Genomic DNA, 9,809 nt, shown 5'->3' with positions numbered 1-9,809 from the left:
CCCAGCCCTAACCTTGTGCATCTGCCAGACCCCAGCCCAGCCCCAGCCCAGCCCCAGCTCAGCTCCAGCCCACTGAATCTGCCTGCTCTCAGCCCAGCCCAGCCCTAACCTTGTGCATCTGCCAGATCCCAGCCCAGCCCTAACATCAGTGCATCTGCTGGCTTCCAGCTCAGTACAGGCTGCTATACCAGCTTCTGTTTACCCTATACCCCTACCCCAGAGCATGTAGCTGTGGCAACCAGGCCAAAGGAGAAGACCTAGGTTCCTATCTACCGCTGCTTCATACAAGTTGTGCAGGAAAGAAGGTCACCCGAGGGAGATACCACTGGGGCCCGAGTCCGGTGTCAGCTGTAGACACTAAGAGCTGCTTCTCTTATTTTAAACATTTTTCTTTAAGACTCTTAAATCTTTTATTATGTCAGATTAAAGACTCAAGATCTGCAGATTATGGAGCCATGAAAGTCACTAAACTCATGTTAGGCGTGCAGTCTACCCCAGCACTCTCCACATGGGGAATTCTGAACCAGCAAATCTGGACTTATCTGAATAGCCCCATCTCCAGGCTAATAACTTGAAGGGGAAGCCAGGAGTCTAGGGCTAGACTGGCTCCCTCCAAAGGCACTTTCAAGCTTTGTCTTACCCTTCAATTCTTCAGAACTTTCAATGTCCTGCAACTGGATACTGGCCTGGGAGCACTGTGACCTATCAGTGATGCCACTCCTAAGCCTCTCAACACCTCCATAGAATCTGCACCAAGGCTTATTTGGCAGCAGAGGAAGAGGAATTCCAGAGAGCATGCGTTGTCCTGGCAAAGAGAGGCAAGCCTTCCTACCTTACCTCACCCAGGTTCTGAAGTGTCGTCCCACTCTGTGAATGCGAGTGCTTCGGGCAGCCCCCATCAGCTACTCTGAACCCATTCACCCCCAGGCAATGGGTGCCTTGCTGACCCCACTACACTGCAGTTGCCCTCTTTGTCCATTGAGATTCTCCTTGCCAACTGGGGAGACCTCTGTGCAGATTGTACGAGATCATTTTTGGCACTGAGAAAGGGTTGAGTCTGTCCCCTCAGCTCCTCCTAGCCTCCAGAGACAGGACCCCCCAAATTTCCCAGATGAGGAGGTGCTGGAAAGGAGCCACTCCTCCTGGTCAGGTAAGCCTGTTAAGTTCCTGTGGAGCCCCAGGGACTGAAGGTCAGTGAGGAGCCCGGCCTTGCCCTCCAGAGCCCTCATGGTGTGTCTTCTGTAGTGAGAGCTCGTCTTTCCTGCTCTAACATGACATGAGCCCCTCTTTCAGACTATGCTCAGTGGCACAGTCAACACATGTCCACGGAGTTAGAGAAAAGCAGGTGTGGATGACAGCAGGGAGTCTGGGCCTGATCTGTGGAAAGGGCATGTGTGGATACAAGCCGGGCAGAAGAATGCATGCTCTGTACACGGGCATGCTGGGCCTCTGGTGCCCAGAAGAATGCAGGCTCTGTAGATGGGCATGCTGGGCCTCTGCGCCCATCAGAAAGAGTGCTCTGTGTGCCTGTCTTCCCACATACTCTCATGAGAGAGTGGGTATCCATCTCTCCAGAGCCACCCTGTTCCATCTCTGCTAAGATGGGACTGTCATGCTGCTAGTATTGACATTTGAGAATTCAGGCTTCCTAGCCCACATTGGGCTTGGATGTAGCCTAGACATTAGATCGTTGGCTAATCTTCTTAGACAATTCTACCACACGGCTATGGAAGGTGAGGAGGGTGGATAACCCACTGAATTAGAGAAGACATGTTACCTGACTCTAGGACAAAGGCAATAAAATCAGGCAATCCTGCCTGGTCCATCCTGGAGATAGCTGTGGCTAGGAAGTCTAACAGGCTGGTGTGGCTCTCGGGGGCTGACTGTTGGCTCTTGCCCTACCCAGACTGATGGCCTGTATGTATTTAGGGGAGGTGAGTCAATATGCACAGGGTGAATGAATAGACAAAATGGACATATTTTCTCCTGCTGGTCAACCTTCCAGGCTCCAGGGACAGGCTGTCAATGATGCAATTAACAATGGTGCCAATTCTGTGTAAATGAGCTGGTGTCTGCCCCGTGGAGCACAGCGTCCTGCTGCCTAGCTGTCAGGAGACCCACAACTCCCAGGCCAGAACTGTAGCTGCCCGGGAAGGTGACCAGTGACTGCAGCCAAACAGCCAGCCCGGGGCCTCATTTCCATGCTGTAATCCCATAAGCAAATAGTTTGATTGTATTAGTTGAGGGTAATTTTTCACACTTCACAGTAGCTGCTCAGTTTGCTTCTGGATTCTGCTGACTCTTCGAAGAATTTGCACAATAAAATAATGGAAAAGTACAGTAACCAGTGAAGCTAGACCCCAGATCTCATTCAATCAAACCCTTGGAGCAGCAAGTGCTAATGGGCCTGCTCAACCCTCTTGCCTTCTATGCTCTGGTCTGCAGTTTTTTTCCCTGGTATGTATTGTGGGCCTGACCTTTCAACTCACATGTGTAGCCATCAAGACATCCATGCTCCTTCCATCCAGCTTTATTAGCTGGGCCTTCACACCATGCACACTCCTGAACCTCTAAGTTGTCCACCCTGATGGGACCTTCCAGAGGGAAGGGGTGGGGGTAAGAAGAGAGTCTTGCATCCAGATTCTATGTCCTTGAGCTGGAAATGAGCCCTGTGGACAGGCATGGAGAAGGTTGAAGGCAGCCTTTGTAGACTCCTAGAGCTACTTAAGATGAGATGCAGACAGAAGGAAAGAGGGAAGAAGGAAGGGAAGAAGGAAGGAGGGAGGGAGGAAGGAAGGAAAGAAGGAAGGAAGGAAGCAGGCAGGGAGGGAGGCAGGGAGAGAGGGAGAGAAGGAGGGAGGGAGGAAAGCCTCACTGTTGAAGGTTGAGGATTGGCCCCTTGTCAATGCTGACATCTCCTAACTCAAGTGTGCCACGTGATACCCCAGAAAGCACAGCTGCATCCTGACTCCATACCTGTGAAGGTGAGCTCTCTTCTTTGGAGCACCTTTGGAGCTGTAATTTAGCCGATTTGAGGTGACATCATCCTAGATTAGCCAATAGTAACCGTCCTCGTGAAATAAAGGAGGGGGTGCTCCTGTCTGGAAGTCAGTCTCTCAGCAGTGGAGAAAGACCCTGATGCTCTGAGAAGCTGCAGGGCGAGATGATTTGCCCTCTGGATGCCTCTGTCAGGGGCCCCTCACCACATCCTTCACTCGATTCTTAGAGCTAACCCTCAGAAAGAGGAGCTGGGGTAGCAGGAAGGCAAGCCTCAGAGGACACAACTGTTCTCAGGCGATGCCTTGGTGTCCAGGGTAGGAACTCAGTGTTTCCATCTCAGCCTCAGCCACTCTGTCCTATGTAGGGCTGACCACCAACTACAGAGGCTCCTTCTGTTTACGTTCTTTTAGTGGCTCCACTCCCAGGGCCAATCCTGTGATGTCCTCCTCAGCCCTTTTCACAGCCCCCTGCCACATCGCTGTGGTAACAGCAAGCCCCATGACTCCAGGTGACAGGGCATGGGTAGGGGGGCCACTGCAGATGGTACATCTGTGAGTCCCCATGCTGGCAGGGCAGTGGATGTAGGGTGTATTGAACATGCCGTGCTTGTGCTGGGAACAGAATCTCGACGTTGTGCCTCCTCTAGTAGGTCCAACTAGGTCACGGGAGCCACTTTCTCTGCTCCACATAGCAAGCTGCTGAGACAAAGGGACCCTCTTCTTATTCTGAAGGCTTGTGACCCACAGTCTTAGCTACAATCACAGCGTGTTAACTAATGTCATTTGCATTGTGTTTGCTAACAAAGGGACTAAGGTTGCAAGGACAGCTCTGACACAAATCAATGTCTTGGGTCCTTGGAGATACCATGGCAAGCCCAAGGCTGATTTTCCTTCCAGGAACAGGAGCAGCTTTCTCTGTCGTAGAAGTCCTCTAAGCCGTAGCCCTGTCGCTCTGCCTTGGTTGGCTCCAGCCTGGAGCATCAAGACGTAGATGGTATAGAGATGCAGGCTGGGACGTGAACATCCAGGATGCTCGGGAGCTTCCCCCTGGACTGCAGCCAGGTCACATATCTGAGAGCAGGACAAGGGCTTTCTGTGGATGAGGACATCCCTCTTGAGGGTCAGAAGCCTCCACCACAGGCAGAGCCTATCTCTGTCTGCTCTTGGCTAAGAGCCGTGCTTTGTGAAAGCCTGGGACTGTGCGCACTGTTTGGTGTAAAAGGAGAGCCATGCCATCCTGCCATTCTTATAGATGTTTGTCACCTCCCTCTGAGGTGTCCCTGGGGCTTTACTGAGACAGTGTGCCTATCAGCTCTGAGATCCTTCCCACTGTTCTCAACCCAGCCTGAGCTCTGTCTCCTGAACTTCTGAGAGGGGTCCTGTGTCTTTCGGATGAAGTGGAAGCTCAGAGGTGACCAGGGACTTCAACTAGCTCATTTAATTTTAGAACTCGGTGTCATAGTTAGAACAGGAAATGTGACCCTACAGACTCATGTGCTAAACACTTGGTCCCCGGCTGGTGGTAGTGACGAGGGAGGCAAACTTAGAGGGGGGGAGGCGATACCTAGAGGAAGTAGATCATGAGTGTGTAAAGTGAGAGTTTCGGCACCAGCTGTACAAAGTGAAGGCATGACCACTCCAAAGGTGTGGTCAAGGGGAAGATTTCTGGAAGGGCAGGAAGAGAAAGTAGTAGACGGAACATGGTCAGTAGACTGAACCAGGCTATGAGAGGAGGGGGGTGAGCAAGAGAGGAGCAAGAGAGGGGAGGGACCTAGAGGACCAAGAGAGAAGGGGGCGAAGAGAGGGGGAACCAAGAGAAAGCCAAGAACCAACAGAAAGCCAAGATAGAGAACCAAGGGAGCTCATGGCCCAAATGGCAGAGTTATATAGCAATAAGAAGCTAGGCGAAGGGAAGCCCATGAACTGGAGAAGTTTAGGGTACAGGGTGGGGTGAGAAGAGCTGGGAAGAGCGTGGGTGCCAGCATGGACTCTGTAGCAGGTACTAGAGATCATGAGCCAGCCCGGAGGCTCTTTGGTATGCTAATAGGCACCACAGTTAATCATTTGTCCCCAGTTTCTTTTGGACTGGACAATGAGGGAATGCCTTTGAAGTGAGTACTAAGTCTTTGGTTGCTTTCTTTTTTTCTCCTCTGAGCCATTTTCCACTCTTCACTAAAATGAAGTACAAGATAGCATTTTCAGAAGCCAAATTTGAGTGACTGTGGCCCATTTAGTTTACCCCAAATCCCACATTCTGATAGGGAAGCAGTTTTGTGACCTTTTTATAGTAATAGAACAAAGAAAGTCTCAAATTAAGACCCTTGTGAAGTACATTGGTGAGTGTGTCGGAGAGGCGGGTTACAGTCAGGCAGTTAGGTCTCGGATGTTATCTGAGAGCAATATTAGCCCCCTGATTGGTAGAGAATGCAGTTTCAGTAAGTTAATATGCTTCAAAGGTTTTTTTGTTTGGTTTGGTTTGGTTTGGTTTGGTTTGGTTTGGTTTGGTTTGGTTTGGTTTTGGTTTTTCGAGACAGAGTTTCTCTGTGTAGTTTTGATTCCTCTCCTGGATCTCACTCTGTAGACCAGGCTGGCCTCAAACTCACAGAGATCCATCTGGCTCTGCCTTGCAAGTGCTGGGATTAAAGGCGTGTGCCACCGCTGCCCGGCTCTTCAAAGTTTTTAAAGATTGGTTTATACGGATATTAGGTCTGACACAGAGGTGGGCAAAGGATGGTTCTTTGTAGAGCTAGATACAACCTGAGAAATTATAATTAAGTTCTGGACCTCGACATTTCAACTTCTCCCTAGTCACTGGAGTTTTAATCAGTCAGTCAGCCTTTGTGCACAAAGCGTCATTCCAGAAATTGCCATTTACACTTGCTCTCTGCTTCCTGTCCTCCATGAGATGAACAGCTTGCTCCTCCAAACACTCCCACCACCATAATGCTCTGTCTCCCCGCACCCCTGGGATCAGCGAAGCACAGACTGCACACTGAAACCTTCAAACCATGCTTCTCTGAGCTGTTTCTGTGGGGTTCTTGGTCGCACTAATATAACTAACACATTTGGGGTTTGGTCCTACAGCCATCCTTCAAACAGCCCTAACCCACTGGCTATATCCCACATAGGTTCTGAACAGGGATGGGCTTCCACATTTCTAAAACCTGGGGTTAGGATTGGCAAGTGATGTGGGTCAGGAGTGAGGTCAGGCGACATACGCACACGCACAATCTGGGACCTCACTATGCTCGGTTGGTGGCATTTGGAGTCTTCAGGGCCTTGGGGACCTCGTGAGAGCAGCTTTCTGGGTAGACTCCTTTCCCATGGGAGGTGCCTGGCACTAATCAAGGCATCACTGATACAGCCATTTGTCTGGAAAAACAGCTCTTGCTTCTGTTTTCTTAAGATGCATCTCTGCTAACCACGAGTGGAGCTCAGGTCCAGAGACACAGGCTGCATAGCCAGGCCTTAAGCCTGATACAGAGTGTGTGGGTTCGCAGGTCAAAGGCAAGAATCTACGCTTTGGGTTTGTCTGTTCCTCTGCTCCTGGCCAGGGGCTGGAGGTCACTGTGCTTCCAGGTTCTACCCTATGTGACAGTGAGCAGATGAAAAGGATGGGCTTGAAAGCCCAGGTACTAGGGGTAAGTAAGAGGGAGTGTGGTGGTTTGAATAAGAATGGCCTTTATGGGCTCACATAGTTGAAAGCTTAGGAAGCGATGCTATTTAAAAGGATTAGGAGGTGTGGCCTTGTTGGAGAAGTCACTGGGAGTGGACTTTGAGGTTTCAGAAACCCAAGCCAGGCCCAGGAGCTCTCTCACCCTTCCTGCTGCCTGAGGATCCTGGTGTAGAACTTTCAGTCTGCCTGTGTGCTGCCATGCTACCCACCATGGATAATGGACTAAGCCTCTAAAACTGTAAGCAAGCCCCAATTAAATGTTTTCCTTTAAAAGAGCTGTCGTGGTCATGGTGTCTCTTCACAGTGATAGAACACTGACTAAGACAGGGAGCAAGTCTCCAGAGGAGCCTAATCCAATGGGAACAAGAAGCAGGTGAAGGTAGAGGGCAGAGGGCAGGAGACAGAGTGAACCCCAGCAATGGTGAGGTCAGGCAGTAGGAAGGCAGTAATAGAATGGGGGGAGGAGGGTGATGAATGGGGGGAGGAGGGTGATGACATGTGGGGAGGAGGGTGATGAGATGGGGGAGGGAGGTGATGAGATGGGAGGAGGCGGAGGATAAGATGGGGGAAAGAAGGGTGATGAGATGGGGAGGAGGGTGATGAGATGTGGGGAGGAGGGTGATGAGATGGGGAAAGAAAGGTGATGAGATATGGAGAGGAGGGTGATGAGATGGGAGGAGGGTGGTAAGATGGGGAGGAGGAGCTGTGGTGAGGAGGATGATAACATGGGGGAAGAGGGTGATGAGATGGGGAGGAGGTTGATGAGATAAGGAGGAGGGTGATAAGATGGGGAGGAGGGTGATGAGATGGGGAAAGAAGGGTGATGAGATGGGGAGGAGGGTGATGAGATGGGGAGGAGGGTGATAAGATGGGGGAAAGAAGGGTGATGAGATGGGAGGGAGAGGGTGATATTGGGAAGAGGTAAAGAATGGATCTGATGTCTGGAGATAAAGAGATGAAGGTGTGAATCATGGGGCATAGACAGCAAAGTGAACCATTATGACAAAAATCAAGTAGAATGCAGAGCCAGGAAGAAGACATCAAGTGACAACACAGCAGGGACTGAGAGCTGCTGAAGAAATAAGTTCTTCCCCCCATCTCTCTGGGGCTCCACAGCAGGCTATCAACGCTTCATCCCAAGAACACCTACATGTGCCACAGCCAGGTAACACAGGTTGACTTCTCTCTCAACAGGGCTCTGGGGACTGTGGATGAAGGGGGCTTCCTGGAAAGATGAGGCAGATGCTCCTCTCCTCCCCTCAACAGTCCACACATGGGTGGGGGAATGCCACTCCCCACTTTGTGAGATGAGTGTCCCTCATCTAAGATGCTGGGTTGTAGCTAGGCACAACTAACCCCAAGCAGGCAATGATCTCACCTCTCAAGGTCTTCAGAAGAGACGCTTAAACCACCTCCTCCCATGGCAAATAGCTCACAGCATCATTCCAAAGTATCCTCCCCACAGCATCTTCCCCATGACCTCTCAGATAGTGTGGCCACTGATTGCTGCCATTTCTGGGAGAATGAGAGGCCATAGCTGAGTCACAGAGAGAAGAGCAGGCCTTCAGTCCAGGCAGGAGAGTGCAAATCCCAAAGTATCCCCCATCACCAAGCTCTAGCTCAATGACTCTCAGAAGACACAGTGTGTGTGAATCTGGTGTCCATCTTTGGATGCTTTGGGCCATACTATAAATGGCACCTGGAAACATTACTTCTGGGGGTCAAGCAGTATCCTTGAAATGCCCGTTACTTCACACTAAACACTTCCAATTTCCTTTGAGTTATTGCATTCATAGACCTGCTGGTGCGTGTCAGCTGGAACAAATGAGCATTGTCTTCCTAGCATGAGGAGCAGTAAGTGAAGTCCCCTGCAGCTCCTGCAATACAGGGGAGCCTTCCTCACCTAACAAAACTGATGTCTCCATCAAGGTGGGGGTAAGTACAGGCAACTGCTGCTGGACTAGGGTCAGATGGATAACATCTCCATCCGCTGGACTGGGTTATCCAGGGAGGCTCACGGTGGACAGCTGCATAGGGTGTAGAAAGAAACAGCGGTGATTTCTTCACCTACTTGGGGACCACACAAGGCCACCTACAATGCTTACATAGCAGATCGAGGTGAAGCTCCTGGAGGGGGCTGAGAAGTTACCTGGTCCTCAAGTCTGTGTGTGACACCTCTTTCACAGACAGGGGTATGAAGCCCAGCCCTGGAGAGGTGGCCTTGTGCCCTGTGGGCCCCGACTCTGCATCAGGTGGGGAGAACTTCTTAGCTTGTAGTTATGACCTCTAGATCCCAGATCTGTGGCCAAATTGGGATGGCGGTAGTTGATGGTGCTTGCTGTGAACCTGTGTGTTTCCCCTCAGATCTTTGAATCTAATGGGGCGCCTTTCTCAGGGACACACAAGACACCAGTCTGGGATGGGAGGGAAGCAGCCCTCATCCCCAGCGCCAAGTACTGTCCAGATGGAACAGGAGCTCAGCCAACTCACTTTAAGGAGGACCCAACCCTTTTTGGCACCTCTGATTGTGTGGCTTGTCTTCAAGGTCTCACACACAGGCTTTCTGGTGGCACAGCCTGTCTTAACATGACTCCTATGAGACTGACCTACCCAGGCTTGATGCATGCTTTTGACCTCCATTGACACCTCACATGTAAGTGCCCCCCTGCACATACACACATACACACATACAAATAATCTTTTTTAAATTAAAATTTTTAAAGGAACATGAAAGGTTAATTCCCATCAGCTAGCATTTTCTCTTAAAGATGTCTGTCCCCTGGCCTAATTCTTTCCTTGGCTGTTAATCCCCACCCTGGTCCTGCTGTGTTTGAACTGGACCCTTCCTGTCCTCAGCAGAGGCCCCTTCAGTATCCAGATGGTTCTGAGAAATGTCCACTTTGCCTAATAGATATGGTTGAAACTTTTCTCTGACATGGCCAGCCTTGATCAAGGCACTTGTTGGACTCAGCTCGGGCCTTTTCTTGCTCCCTCCTTCCTACAGGGCTTCTGTCTCCAAGGCCTGCTTGTTTCACACTGAGATAAATGATTCCAGCTTCCTGAGGTTGAGGGTTCTACAGATGGACACCCAGCCCCAAGATGTAGGGTACCTCTTGGCTTTGTCTGCCCTTTGT

The 9,809-nt window shown here is 50.7% G+C and overlaps 1 long non-coding RNA gene across 1 annotated transcript; it reads left to right on the top strand.

The window, feature by feature from the left end:
- Positions 1-7,539: 7,539 nt before the first annotated feature.
- On the top strand, positions 7,540-9,324 carry LOC131897120 (uncharacterized). The gene is made up of 3 exons (XR_009375580.1): positions 7,540-7,840; positions 8,519-8,610; positions 9,221-9,324. It is a non-coding gene; the product is annotated as an uncharacterized LOC131897120 (long non-coding RNA).
- The last annotated feature ends 485 nt before the right edge of the window (positions 9,325-9,809 follow it).

The sequence above is a fragment of the Peromyscus eremicus genome, chromosome 20 (genome assembly GCF_949786415.1).
Source record: "Peromyscus eremicus chromosome 20, PerEre_H2_v1, whole genome shotgun sequence".
In the NCBI taxonomy this organism is placed as follows: domain Eukaryota; kingdom Metazoa; phylum Chordata; class Mammalia; order Rodentia; family Cricetidae; genus Peromyscus; species Peromyscus eremicus.
This window is presented reverse-complemented; position numbering and strand designations above follow the sequence as displayed.